General features: G+C 39.8%; 8 non-coding genes across 8 annotated transcripts; all 8 read left to right on the top strand.

The window, feature by feature from the left end:
* Positions 1-1333: 1333 nt before the first annotated feature.
* TRNAA-AGC (transfer RNA alanine (anticodon AGC)) lies at positions 1334-1406 on the top strand. The gene has a single exon. It is a non-coding gene; the product is annotated as a tRNA-Ala (tRNA).
* A 2675-nt stretch (positions 1407-4081) lies between these two features.
* Positions 4082-4154, top strand: TRNAT-CGU (transfer RNA threonine (anticodon CGU)). The gene has a single exon. It is a non-coding gene; the product is annotated as a tRNA-Thr (tRNA).
* A 330-nt stretch (positions 4155-4484) lies between these two features.
* TRNAA-AGC (transfer RNA alanine (anticodon AGC)) lies at positions 4485-4557 on the top strand. Its single transcript has one exon. It is a non-coding gene; the product is annotated as a tRNA-Ala (tRNA).
* A 978-nt stretch (positions 4558-5535) lies between these two features.
* Positions 5536-5608, top strand: TRNAA-AGC (transfer RNA alanine (anticodon AGC)). Its single transcript has one exon. It is a non-coding gene; the product is annotated as a tRNA-Ala (tRNA).
* Positions 5609-7233: 1625 nt separating this feature from the next.
* Positions 7234-7306, top strand: TRNAK-UUU (transfer RNA lysine (anticodon UUU)). Its single transcript has one exon. It is a non-coding gene; the product is annotated as a tRNA-Lys (tRNA).
* A 2039-nt stretch (positions 7307-9345) lies between these two features.
* Positions 9346-9418, top strand: TRNAT-CGU (transfer RNA threonine (anticodon CGU)). The gene has a single exon. It is a non-coding gene; the product is annotated as a tRNA-Thr (tRNA).
* A 330-nt stretch (positions 9419-9748) lies between these two features.
* TRNAA-AGC (transfer RNA alanine (anticodon AGC)) lies at positions 9749-9821 on the top strand. The gene has a single exon. It is a non-coding gene; the product is annotated as a tRNA-Ala (tRNA).
* A 978-nt stretch (positions 9822-10799) lies between these two features.
* On the top strand, positions 10800-10872 carry TRNAA-AGC (transfer RNA alanine (anticodon AGC)). Its single transcript has one exon. It is a non-coding gene; the product is annotated as a tRNA-Ala (tRNA).
* The last annotated feature ends 3064 nt before the right edge of the window (positions 10873-13936 follow it).

Genomic DNA, 13936 nt, shown 5'->3' with positions numbered 1-13936 from the left:
GCATTAGACATGCAATAACTATCAGAAATGGTATCTCCCTTGGTTTCTCATTGGTGGGAAATTTAACTTCAAGATTAGCTAGGGTATGAGTCTAGATGAACACAGCGCAATATCACTCATATTCGAGTAGTAAACAGGCCAACCTGAACTGTAAAACATCCCATAAGTGGAGGTAAGGCATAAGTTAGGAGTGAACTGAACACTGTTATGGGCAATTGGACTTCAAATAAAGTGTGGAACGCAGTAAGGTTACTTTTTTCATGTTATGCAGATTAAACACACAGGGGAATTAGCTCAAATAGTAAAGTGCTCGCTTATCATGCGCGAGGTAGCGGGCTCGATGCCCGCATTCTCCATTATAAAATTTGCATACATTTTATTTTTAACTTGTCATTGCCATGGTCATTGCAGAGTAAGAACAGAAAAATCACAGATGGCTTTCAAATATGGTCTCATTATAACAACTAAAGTGGTTTAATCAAAAGGGTTCAGGTATTCTTTAGCATATGAGAGGAATTTGAATTCTTATGCAATCTCAAAATGAAGTTTTCACAACTTCCATTTTCATTTTCTCTTATTTTTTTTGACACTCTGTCCTCTGAAGGATGTATAAATCAGGCTTTCCTTGCAAAACAAGAGTAGAGGAATATCCAGGATTTGATTTTCTTCACAAAAAGGGATTGGTCTGCATACTGTCTTAAGGAGGGATCCCGGCTAGCTCAGTCGGTAGAGCATGAGACTCTTAATCTCAGGGTCGTGGGTTCGAGCCCCACGTTGTGCGAAAACGAGTAATTTTTGCATGAATATTGCATTGACTCTCATAATATGGAGATTAATCTTGCATTAGACCTGCAATAACTCCCAAAAATTGTCCAGGAATGGATTTCCTTCATAAAAAATGATTAGTCTGCATACCATCTTGAAGTGGGAGCCTGGCTAGCTCAGTCGGTAGAGCATGAGACTCTTAATCTCAGGGTCGTGGGTTCGAGCCCCACGTCGGGCGAAAATGAGTAATTTTTGCTGGACTCTCATAATCTGGTGATTATTCTTGCATTAGACATGCAATAACTATCAAAAATGGTATCTCCCTTGGTTTCTCATTGGTGGGAAATTTAACTTCAAGATTAGGTAGGGTATGAGTCTAGATGAACACACCACAATATCACTCATATTCGAGTAGTAAACAGGCCAACCTGAACTGTAAAACATCCCATAAGTGGAGGTAAGGCATAAGTTAGGAGTGAACTGAACACTGTTATGGGCAATTGGACTGCAAATAAAGTGTGGAAGGCAGTGAGGTTACTTTTTTCATGTTATGCAGATTAAACACACAGGGGAATTAGCTCAAATGGTAGAGCGCTCGCTTAGCATGCGAGAGGTAGCGGGATCGATGCCCGCATTCTCCATTATAAAATTTGCATACATTTTATTTTTAACTTGTCATTGCCCATGGTCATTGCAGAGTAAGAACAGAAAAATCACAGATGGCTTTCAAATATGGTCTCATTATAACAACTAAAGTGGTTTAATAAAAAGGGTTCAGGTATTCTTTAGCATGTGAGAGGAATTTGAATTCTTATGCAATCTCAAAATGAAGTTCTCACAACTTCCGTTTTCATTTTCTCTTATTTTTTTTGACACTCTGTCCTCTGAAGGATGTATAAATCTGGCTTTCCTTGCAAAACAAGAGTAGAGGAATATCCAGGATTTGATTTTTTTCACAAAAAGGGATTGGTCTGCATACTGTCTTAAGGAGGGAGCCCGGCTAGCTCAGTCGGTAGAGCATGAGACTCTTAATCTCAGGGTCGTGGGTTCGAGCCCCACGTTGGGCGAAAACTAGTAATTTTTGCCTGAATATTGCATTGACTCTCATAATATGGAGATTAATCTTGCATTAGACCTGCAATAACTCCCAAAAATTGTCCAGGACTGGATTTCCTTCATAAAAAATTATTAGTCTGCATACCATCTTGAAGTGGCAGCCCGGCTAGCTCAGTCGGTAGAGCATGAGACTTTTAATCTCAGGGTCGTGGGTTCGAGCTCCACGTTGGGCGAAAATGAGTAATTTTTGCTGGACTCTCATAATCTGGTGATTATTCTTGCATTAGACATGCAATAACTATCAGAAATGGTATCTCCCTTGGTTTCTCATTGGTGGGAAATTTAACTTCAAGATTAGCTAGGGTATGAGTCTAGATGAACACAGCGCAATATCACTCATATTCGAGTAGTAAACAGGCCAACCTGAACTGTAAAACATCCCATAAGTGGAGGTAAGGCATAAGTTAGGAGTGAACTGAACACTGTAATGGGCAATTGGACTTCAAATAAAGTGTGGAACGCAGTAAGGTTACTTTTTTTATGTTATGCAGATTAAACACACAGGGGAATTAGCTCAAATAGTAAAGCGCTCGCTTAGCATGCGAGAGGTAGCGGGCTTGATGCCCGCATTCTCCATTATAAAATTTTCATACATTTTATTTTTAACTTGTCATTGCCAAGGTCATTGCAGAGTAAGAACAGAAAAATCACAAATGGCTTTCAAATATGGTCTCATTATTACAACTAAAGTTGTTTAATCAAAAGGGTTCAGGTATTCTTTAGCATGTGAGAGGAATTTGAATTCTTATGCAATCTCAAAATGAAGTTTTCACAACTTCCATTTTCATTTTCTCTTATTTTTTTTGACACTCTGTCCTCTGAAGGATGTATAAATCAGGCTTTCCTTGCAAAACAAGAGTAGAGGAATATCCAGGATTTGATTTTCTTCACAAAAAGGGATTGGTCTGCATACTGTCCTAAGGAGGGAGCCCGGCTAGCTCAGTCGGTAGAGCATGAGACTCTTAATCTCAGGGTCGTGGGTTCGAGCTCCACGTTGGGCGAAAACGAGTAATTTTTGCCTGAATATTGCATTGACTCTCATAATATGGAGATTAATCTTGCATTAGACCTGCAATAACTCCCAAAAATTGTCCAGGAATGGATTTCCTTCATAAAAAATGATTAGTCTGCATACCATCTTGAAGTGGGAGCCCGGCTAGCTCAGTCGGTAGAGCATGAGACTCTTAATCTCAGGGTCGTGGGTTCGAGCCCCACGTTGGGAGAAAATGAGTAATTTTTGCTGGACTCTCATAATCTGGTGATTATTCTTGCATTAGACATGCAATAACTATCAAAAATGGTATCTCCCTTGGTTTCTCATTAGTGGGAAATTTAACTTCAAGATTAGGTAGGGTATGAGTCTAGATGAACACACCACAATATCACTCATATTCGAGTAGTAAACATGCCAACCTGAACTGTAAAACATCCCATAAGTGGAGGTAAGGCATAAGTTAGGAGTGAACTGAACACTGTTATGGGCAATTGGACTTCAAATAAAGTGTGGAAGGCAGTGAGGTTACTTTTTTCATGTTATGCAGATTAAACACACAGGGGAATTAGCTCAAATGGTAGAGCGCTCGCTTAGCATGCAAGAGGTAGCGGGATCGATGCCCGCATTCTCCATTATAAAATTTGCATACATTTTATTTTTAACTTGTCATTGCCAAGGTCATTGCAGAGTAAGAACAGAAAAATCACAGATGGCTTTCAAATATGGTCTCATTATAACAACTAAAGTGGTTTAATCAGAAGGGTTCAGATATTATTTAGCATGTGAGAGGAATTTGAATTCTTATGCAATCTCAAAATGAAGTTCTCACAACTTCCGTTTTCATTTTCTCTTATTTTTTTTGACACTCTGTCCTCTGAAGGATGTATAAATCTGGCTTTCCTTGCAAAACAAGAGTAGAGGAATATCCAGGATTTGATTTTTTTCACAAAAAGGGATTGGTCTGCATACTGTCTTAAGGAGGGAGCCCGGCTAGCTCAGTCGGTAGAGCATGAGACTCTTAATCTAAGGGTCGTGGGTTCGAGCCCCACGTTGGGCGAAAACGAGTAATTTTTGCCTGAATATTGCATTGACTCTCATAATATGGAGATTAATCTTGCATTAGACCTGCAATAACTCCCCAAAATTGTCCAGGAATGGATTTCCTTCATAAAAAATGATTAGTCTGCATACCATCTTGAAGTGGGAGCCTGGCTAGCTCAGTCGGTAGAGCATGAGACTCGTAATCTCAGGGTCGTGGGTTCGAGCCCCACGTCGGGCGAAAATGAGTAATTTTTGCTGGACTCTCATAATCTGGTGATTATTCTTACATTAGATATGCAATAACTATCAAAAATGGTATCTCCCTTGGTTTCTCATTGGTGGGAAATTTAACTTCAAGATTAGGTAGGGTATGAGTCTAGATGAACACACCACAATACCACTCATATTCGAGTAGTAAACAGGCCAACCTGAACTGTAAAACATCCCATAAGTGGAGGTAAGGCATAAGTTAGGAGTGAACTGAACACTGTTATGGGCAATTGGACTGCAAATAAAGTGTGGAAGGCAGTGAGGTTACTTTTTTCATGTTATGCAGATTAAACACACAGGGGAATTAGCTCAAATGGTAGAGCGCTCGCTTAGCATGCGAGAGGTAGCGGGATCGATGCCCGCATTCTCCATTATAAAATTTGCATACATTTTATTTTTAACTTGTCATTGCCCATGGTCATTGCAGAGTAAGAGCAGAAAAATCACAGATGGCTTTCAAATATGGTCTCATTATAACAACTAAAGTGGTTTAATCAAAAGGGTTCAGGTATTCTTTAGCATGTGAGAGGAATTTGAATTCTTATGCAATCTCAAAATGAAGTTCTCACAACTTCCGTTTTCATTTTCTCTTATTTTTTTTGACACTCTGTCCTCTGAAGGATGTATAAATCTGGCTTTCCTTGCAAAACAAGAGTAGAGGAATATCCAGGATTTGATTTTTTTCACAAAAAGGGATTGGTCTGCATACTGTCTTAAGGAGGGAGCCCGGCTAGCTCAGTCGGTAGAGCATGAGACTCTTAATCTCAGGGTCGTGGGTTCGAGCCCCACGTTGGGCGAAAACGAGTAATTTTTGCCTGAATATTGCATTGACTCTCATAATATGGAGATTAATCTTGCATTAGACCTGCAATAACTCTCAAAAATTGTCCAGGACTGGATTTCCTTCATAAAAAATGATTAGTCTGCATACCATCTTGAAGTGGGAGCCCGGCTAGCTCAGTCGGTAGAGCATGAGACTTTTAATCTCAGGGTCGTGGGTTCGAGCTCCACGTTGGGCGAAAATGAGTCATTTTTGCTGGACTCTCATAATCTGGTGATTATTCTTGCATTAGACATGCAATAACTATCAAAAATGGTATCTCCCTTGGTTTCTCATTGGTAGGAAATTTAACTTCAAGATTAGGTAGGGTATGAGTCTAGATGAACACACCACAATATCACTCATATTCGAGTAGTAAACAGGCCAACCTGAACTGTAAAACATCCCATAAGTGGAGGTAAGGCATAAGTTAGGAGTGAACTGAACACTGTTATGGGCAATTGGACTTCAAATAAAGTGTGGAAGGCAGTGAGGTTACTTTTTTCATGTTATGCAGATTAAACACACAGGGGAATTAGCTCAAATGGTAGAGCGCTCGCTTAGCATGCGAGAGGTAGCGGGATCGATGCCCGCATTCTCCATTATAAAATTTGCATACATTTTATTTTTAACTTGTCATTGCCCATGGTCATTGCAGAGTAAGAACAGAAAAATCACAGATGGCTTTCAAATATGGTCTCATTATAACAACTAAAGTGGTTTAATCAAAAGGGTTCAGGTATTCTTTAGCATGTGAGAGGAATTTGAATTCTTATGCAATCTCAAAATGAAGTTCTCACAACTTCCGTTTTCATTTTCTCTTATTTTTTTGACACTCTGTCCTCTGAAGGATGTATAAATCTGGCTTTCCTTGCAAAACAAGAGTAGAGGAATATCCAGGATTTGATTTTTTTCACAAGAAGGGATTGGTCTGCATACTGTCTTAAGGAGGGAGCCCGGCTAGCTCAGTCGGTAGAGCATGAGACTCTTATCCTCAGGGTCGTGGGTTCGAGCCCCACATTGGGCGAAAACGAGTAATTTTTGCCTGAATATTGCATTGACTCTCATAATATGGAGATTAATCTTGCATTAGACCTGCAATAACTCCCAAAAATTGTCCAGGACTGGATTTCCTTCATAAAAAATGATTAGTCTGCATACTATCTTGAAGTGGGAGCCCGGCTAGCTCAGTCGGTAGAGCATGAGACTTTTAATCTCAGGGTCGTGGGTTCGAGCTCCACGTTGGGCGAAAATGAGTAATTTTTGCTGGACTCTCATAATCTGGTGATTATTCTTGCATTAGACATGCAATAACTATCAAAAATGGTATCTCCCTTGGTTTCTCATTGGTGGGAAATTTAACTTCAAGATTAGGTAGGGTATGAGTCTAGATGAACACACCACAATATCACTCATATTCGAGTAGTAAACAGGCCAACCTGAACTGTAAAACATCCCATAAGTGGAGGTAAGGCATAAGTTAGGAGTGAACTGAACACTGTTATGGGCAATTGGACTTCAAATAAAGTGTGGAAGGCAGTGAGGTTACTTTTTTCATGTTATGAAGATTAAACACACAGGGGAATTAGCTCAAATGGTAAAGCGCTCGCTTAGCATGCGAGAGGTAGCGGGATCGATGCCCGCATTCTCCATTATAAAATTTGCATACATTTTATTTTTAACTTGTCATTGCTCATGGTCATTGCAGAGTAAGAACAGAAAAATCACAGATGGCTTTCAAATATGGTCTCATTATAACAACTAAAGTGGTTTAATCAAAATGGTTCAGGTATTCTTTAGCATGTGAGAGGAATTTGAATTCTTATGCAATCTCAAAATGAAGTTCTCACAACTTCCATTTTCATTTTCTCTTATTTTTTTTGACACTCTGTCCTCTGAAGGATGTATAAATCTGGCTTTCCTTGCAAAACAAGAGTAGAGGAATATCCAGGATTTGATTTTTTTCACAAAAAGGGATTGGTCTGCATACTGTCTAAAGGAGGGAGCCCGGCTAGCTCAGTCGGTAGAGCATGAGACTCTTAATCTCAGGGTCGTGGGTTCGAGCCCCACGTTGGGCGAAAACGAGTAATTTTTTCCTGAATATTGCATTGACTCTCATAATATGGAGATTAATCTTGCATTAGACCTGCAGTAACTCCCAAAAATTGTCCAGGAATGGATTTCCTTCATAAAAAATGATTAGTCTGCATACCATCTTGAAGTGGGAGCCCAGCTAGCTCAGTCGGTAGAGCATGAGACTTTTAATCTCAGGGTCGTGGGTTCGAGCCCCACGTTGGGCGAAAATGAGTAATTTTTGCTGGATTATTGCATTGACTCTCATAATCTGGTGAATATTCTTGCATTAGACATGCAATAACTATCAGAAATGGTATCTCCCTTGGTTTCTCATTGGTGGGAAATTTAACTTCAAGATTAGCTAGGGTATGAGTCTAGATGAACACAGCGCAATATCACTCATATTCGAGTAGTAAACAGGCCAACCTGAACTGTAAAACATCCCATAAGTGGAGGTAAGGCATAAGTTAGGAGTGAACTGAACACTGTTATGGGCAATTGGACTTCAAATAAAGTGTGGAACGCAGTAAGGTTACTTTTTTCATGTTATGCAGATTAAACACACAGGGGAATTAGCTCAAATAGTAAAGCGCTCGCTTAGCATGCGAGAGGTAGCGGGCTTGATGCCCGCATTCTCCATTATAAAATTTGCATACATTTTATTTTTAACTTGTCATTGCCAAGGTCATTGCAGAGTAAGAACAGAAAAATCACAAATGGCTTTCAAATATGGTCTCATTATTACAACTAAAGTTGTTTAATCAAAAGGGTTCAGGTATTCTTTAGCATGTGAGAGGAATTTGAATTCTTATGCAATCTCAAAATGAAGTTTTCACAACTTCCATTTTCATTTTCTCTTATTTTTTTTGACACTCTGTCCTCTGAAGGATGTATAAATCAGGCTTTCCTTGCAAAACAAGAGTAGAGGAATATCCAGGATTTGATTTTCTTCACAAAAAGGGATTGGTCTGCATACTGTCTGAAGGAGGGAGCCCGGCTAGCTCAGTCGGTAGAGCATGAGACTCTTAATCTCAGGGTCGTGGGTTCGAGCTCCACGTTGGGCGAAAACGAGTAATTTTTGCCTGAATATTGCATTGACTCTCATAATATGGAGATTAATCTTGCATTAGACCTGCAATAACTCTCAAAAATTGTCCAGGAATGCATTTCCTTCATAAAAAATGATTAGTCTGCATACCATCTTGAAGTGGGAGCCCAGCTAGCTCAGTCGGTAGAGCATGAGACTCTTAATCTCAGGGTTGTGGGTTCGAGCCCCACGTTGGGAGAAAATGAGTAATTTTTGCTGGACTCTCATAATCTGGTGATTATTCTTGCATTAGACATGCAATAACTATCAAAAATGGTATCTCCCTTGGTTTCTCATTGGTGGGAAATTTAACTTCAAGATTAGGTAGGGTATGAGTCTAGATGAACACACCACAATATCACTCATATTCGAGTAGTAAACATGCCAACCTGAACTGTAAAACATCCCATAAGTGGAGGTAAGGCATAAGTTAGGAGTGAACTGAACACTGTTATGGGCAATTGGACTTCAAATAAAGTGTGGAAGGCAGTGAGGTTACTTTTTTCATGTTATGCAGATTAAACACACAGGGGAATTAGCTCAAATGGTAGAGCGCTCGCTTAGCATGCAAGAGGTAGCGGGATCGATGCCCGCATTCTCCATTATACAATTTGCATACATTTTATTTTTAACTTGTCATTGCCAAGGTCATTGCAGAGTAAGAACAGAAAAATCACAGATGGCTTTCAAATATGGTCTCATTATAACAACTAAAGTGGTTTAATCAAAAGGGTTCAGGTATTCTTTAGCATGTGAGAGGAATTTGAATTCTTATGCAATCTCAAAATGGAGTTCTCACAACTTCCGTTTTCATTTTCTCTTATTTTTTTTGACACTCTGTCCTCTGAAGAATGTATAAATCTGGCTTTCCTTGCAAAACAAGAGTAGAGGAATATCCAGGATTTGATTTTTTTCACAAAAAGGGATTGGTCTGCATACTGTCTTAAGGAGGGAGCCCGGCTAGCTCAGTCGGTAGAGCATGAGACTCTTAATCTCAGGGTCGTGGGTTCGAGCCCCACGTTGGGCGAAAACGAGTAATTTTTGCCTGAATATTGCATTGACTCTCATAATATGGAGATTAATCTTGCATTAGACCTGCAATAACTCCCAAAAATTGTCCAGGAATGGATTTCCTTCATAAAAAATGATTAGTCTGCATACCATCTTGAAGTGGGAGCCTGGCTAGCTCAGTCGGTAGAGCATGAGACTCGTAATCTCAGGGTCGTGGGTTCGAGCCCCACGTTGGGCGAAAATGAGTAATTTTTGCTGGACTCTCATAATCTGGTGATTATTCTTGCATTAGATATGCAATAACTATCAAAAATGGTATCTCCCTTGGTTTCTCATTGGTGGGAAATTTAACTTCAAGATTAGGTAGGGTATGAGTCTAGATGAACACACCACAATACCACTCATATTCGAGTAGTAAACACGCCAACCTGAACTGTAAAACATCCCATAAGTGGAGGTAAGGCATAAGTTAGGAGTGAACTGAACACTGTTATGGGCAATTGGACTGCAAATAAAGTGTGGAAGGCAGTAAGGTTACTTTTTTCATGTTATGCAGATTAAACACACAGGGGAATTAGCTCAAATGGTAGAGCGCTCGCTTAGCATGCGAGAGGTAGCGGGATCGATGCCCGCATTCTCCATTATAAAATTTGCATACATTTTATTTTTAACTTGTCATTGCCCATGGTCATTGCAGAGTAAGAACAGAAAAATCACAGATGGCTTTCAAATATGGTCTCATTATAACAACTAAAGTGGTTTAATCAAAAGGGTTCAGGTATTCTTTAGCATGTGAGAGGAATTTGAATTCTTATGCAATCTCAAAATGAAGTTCTCACAACTTCCGTTTTCATTTTCTCTTATTTTTTTTGACACTCTGTCCTCTGAAGGATGTATAAATCTGGCTTTCCTTGCAAAACAAGAGTAGAGGAATATCCAGGATTTGATTTTTTTCACAAAAAGGGATTGGTCTGCATACTGTCTTAAGGAGGGAGCCCGGCTAGCTCAGTCGGTAGAGCATGAGACTCTTAATCTCAGGGTCGTGGGTTCGAGCCCCACGTTGGGCGAAAACGAGTAATTTTTGCCTGAAAATTGCATTGACTCTCATAATATGGAGATTAATCTTGCATTAGACCTGCAATAACTCCCAAAAATTGTCCAGGACTGGATTTCCTTTATAAAAAATGATTAGTCTGCATACCATCTTGAAGTGGGAGCCCGGCTAGCTCAGTCGGTAGAGCATCAGACTTTTAATCTCAGGGTCGTGGGTTCGAGCTCCACGTTGGGCGAAAATGAGTAATTTTTGCTGGACTCTCATAATCTGGTGATTATTCTTGCATTAGACATGCAATAACTATCAAAAATGGTATCTCCCTTGGTTTCTCATTGGTGGGAAATTTAACTTCAAGATTAGGTAGGGTATGAGTCTAGATGAACACACCACAATATCACTCATATTCGAGTAGTAAACAGGCCAACCTGAACTGTAAAACATCCCATAAGTGGAGGTAAGGCATAAGTTAGGAGTGAACTGAACACTGTTATGGGCAATTGGACTTCAAATAAAGTGTGGAAGGCAGTGAGGTTACTTTTTTCATGTTATGCAGATTAAACACACAGGGGAATTAGCTCAAATGGTAGAGCGCTCGCTTAGCATGCGAGAGGTAGCGGGATCGATGCCCGCATTCTCCATTATAAAATTTGCATACATTTTATTTTTAACTTGTCATTGCCCATGGTCATTGCAGAGTAAGAACAGAAAAATCACAGATGGCTTTCAAATATGGTCTCATTATAACAACTAAAGTGGTTTAATCAAAAGGGTTCAGGTATTCTTTAGCATGTGAGAGGAATTTGAATTCTTATGCAATCTCAAAATGAAGTTCTCACAACTTCCGTTTTCATTTTCTCTTATTTTTTTTGACACTCTGTCCTCTGAAGGATGTATAAATCTGGATTTCCTTGCAAAACAAGAGTAGAGGAATATCCAGGATTTGATTTTTTTCACAAAAAGGGATTGGTCTGCATACTGTCTTAAGGAGGGAGCCCGGCTAGCTCAGTCAGTAGAGCATGAGACTCTTAATCTCAGGGTCGTGGGTTCGAGCCCCACGTTGGGCGAAAACGAGTAATTTTTGCCTGAATATTGCATTGACTCTCATAATATGGAGATTAATCTTGCATTAGACCTGCAATAACTCCCAAAAATTGTCCAGGACTGGATTTCATTCATAAAAAATGATTAGTCTGCATACCATCTTGAAGTGGGAGCCCGGCTAGCTCAGTCGGTAGAGCATGAGACTTTTAATCTCAGGGTCGTGGGTTCGAGCTCCACGTTGGGCGAAAATGAGTAATTTTTGCTGGACTCTCATAATCTGGTGATTATTCTTGCATTAGACATGCAATAACTATCAGAAATGGTATCTCCCTTGGTTTCTCATTGGTGGGAAATTTAACTTCAAGATTAGCTAGGGTATGAGTCTAGATGAACACAGCGCAATATCACTCATATTCGAGTAGTAAACAGGCCAACCTGAACTGTAAAACATCCCATAAGTGGAGGTAAGGCATAAGTTAGGAGTGAACTGAACACTGTTATGGGCAATTGGACTTCAAATAAAGTGTGGAAGGCAGTGAGGTTACTTTTTTCATGTTATGCAGATTAAACACACAGGGGAATTAGTTCAAATGGTAGAGCGCTCGCTTAGCATGCGAGAGGTAGCGGGATTGATGCCCGCATTCTCCATTATAAAATTTGCATACATTTTATTTTTAACTTGTCATTGCCCATGGTCATTGCAGAGTAAGAACAGATAAAATCACAGATGGCTTTCAAATATGGTCTCATTACAACAACTAAAGTGGTTTAATCAAAAGGGTTCAGGTATTCTTTAGCATGTGAGAGGAATTTGAATTCTTATGCAATCTCAAAATGAAGTTCTCACAACTTCCATTTTCATTTTCTCTTATTTTTTTTGACACTCTGTCCTCTGAAGGATGTATAAATCTGGCTTTCCTTGCAAAACAAGAGTAGAGGAATATCCAGGATTTGATTTTTTTCACAAAAAGGGATTGGTCTGTATACTGTCTTAAGGAGGGAGCCCGGCTAGCTCAGTCGGTAGAGCATGAGACTCTTAATCTCAGGGTCGTGGGTTCGAGCCCCACGTTGGGCGAAAACGAGTAATTTTTGCCTGAATATTGCATTGACTCTCATAATATGGAGATTAATCTTGCATTAGACCTGCAATAACTCCCAAAAATTGTCCAGGAATGGATTTCCTTCATAAAAAATGATTAGTCTGCATACCATCTTGAAGTGGGAGCCCGGCTAGCTCAGTCGGTAGAGCATGAGACTCTTAATTTCAGGGTTGTGGGTTCGAGCCCCACGTTGGGCGAAAATGAGTAATTTTTGCTGGATTATTGCATTGACTCTCATAATCTGGTGAATATTCTTGCATTAGACATGCAATAACTATCAGAAATGGTATCTCCCTTGGTTTCTCATTGGTGGGAAATTTAACTTCAAGATTAGCTAGGGTATGAGTCTAGATGAACACAGCGCAATATCACTCATATTCGAGTAGTAAACAGGCCAACCTGAACTGTAAAACATCCCATAAGTGGAGGTAAGGCATAAGTTAGGAGTGAACTGAACACTGTTATGGGCAATTGGACTTCAAATAAAGTGTGGAAGGCAGTGAGGTTACTTTTTTCATGTTATGCAGATTAATCACACAGGGGAATTAGCTCAAATGGTAGAGTGCTCGCTTAGCATGCGAGAGGTAGCGGGATCGATGCCCACATTCTCCATTATAAAATTTGCATACATTTTATTTTTAACTTGTCATTGCCCATGGTCATTGCAGAGTAAGAACAGAAAAATCACAGATGGCTTTCAAATATGGTCTCATTATAACAACTAAAGTGGTTTAATCAAAAGGGTTCAGGTATTCTTTAGCATGTGAGAGGAATTTGAATTCTTATGCAATCTCAAAATGAAGTTCTCACAACTTCCATTTTCATTTTCTCTTATTTTTTTGACACTCTGTCCTCTGAAGGATGTATAAATCTGGCTTTCCTTGCAAAACAAGAGTAGAGGAATATCCAGGATTTGATTTTTTTCACAAAAAGGGATTGGTCTGCATACTGTCTTAAGGAGGGAGCCCGGCTAGCTCAGTCGGTAGAGCATGAGACTCTTAATCTCAGGGTCGTGGGTTCGAGCCCCACGTTGGGCGAAAACGAGTAATTTTTGCCTGAATATTGCATTGACTCTCATAATATGGAGATTAATCTTGCATTAGACCTGCAATAACTCCCAAAAATTGTCCAGGAATGTATTTCCTTCATAAAAAATGATTAGTCTGCATACCATCTTGAAGTGGGAGCCCGGCTAGCTCAGTCGGTTGAGCATGAGACTCTTAATCTCAGGGTCGTGGGTTCGAGCCCCACGTTGGGCGAAAATGAGTAATTTTTGCTGGACTCTCATAATCTGGTGATTATTCTTGCATTAGACATGCAATAACTATCAAAAATGGTATCTCCCTTGGTTTCTCATTGGTGGGAAATTTAACTTCAAGATTAGGTAGGGTATGAGTCTAGATGAACACACCACAGTATCACTCATATTCGAGTAGTAAACAGGCCAACCTGAACTGTAAAACATCCCATAAGTGGAGGTAAGGCATAAGTTAGGAGTGAACTGAACACTGTTATGTGCAATTGGACTGCAAATAAAGTGTGGAAGGCAGTGAGGTTACTT

The sequence above is a fragment of the Lissotriton vulgaris genome, chromosome 1_1, assembly GCF_964263255.1.
Source record: "Lissotriton vulgaris chromosome 1_1, aLisVul1.2, whole genome shotgun sequence".
Taxonomy (NCBI): domain Eukaryota; kingdom Metazoa; phylum Chordata; class Amphibia; order Caudata; family Salamandridae; genus Lissotriton; species Lissotriton vulgaris.
The sequence above is the reverse complement of the archived record's forward strand: the minus strand, read 5'-3'. Positions and strand labels throughout refer to the sequence as shown.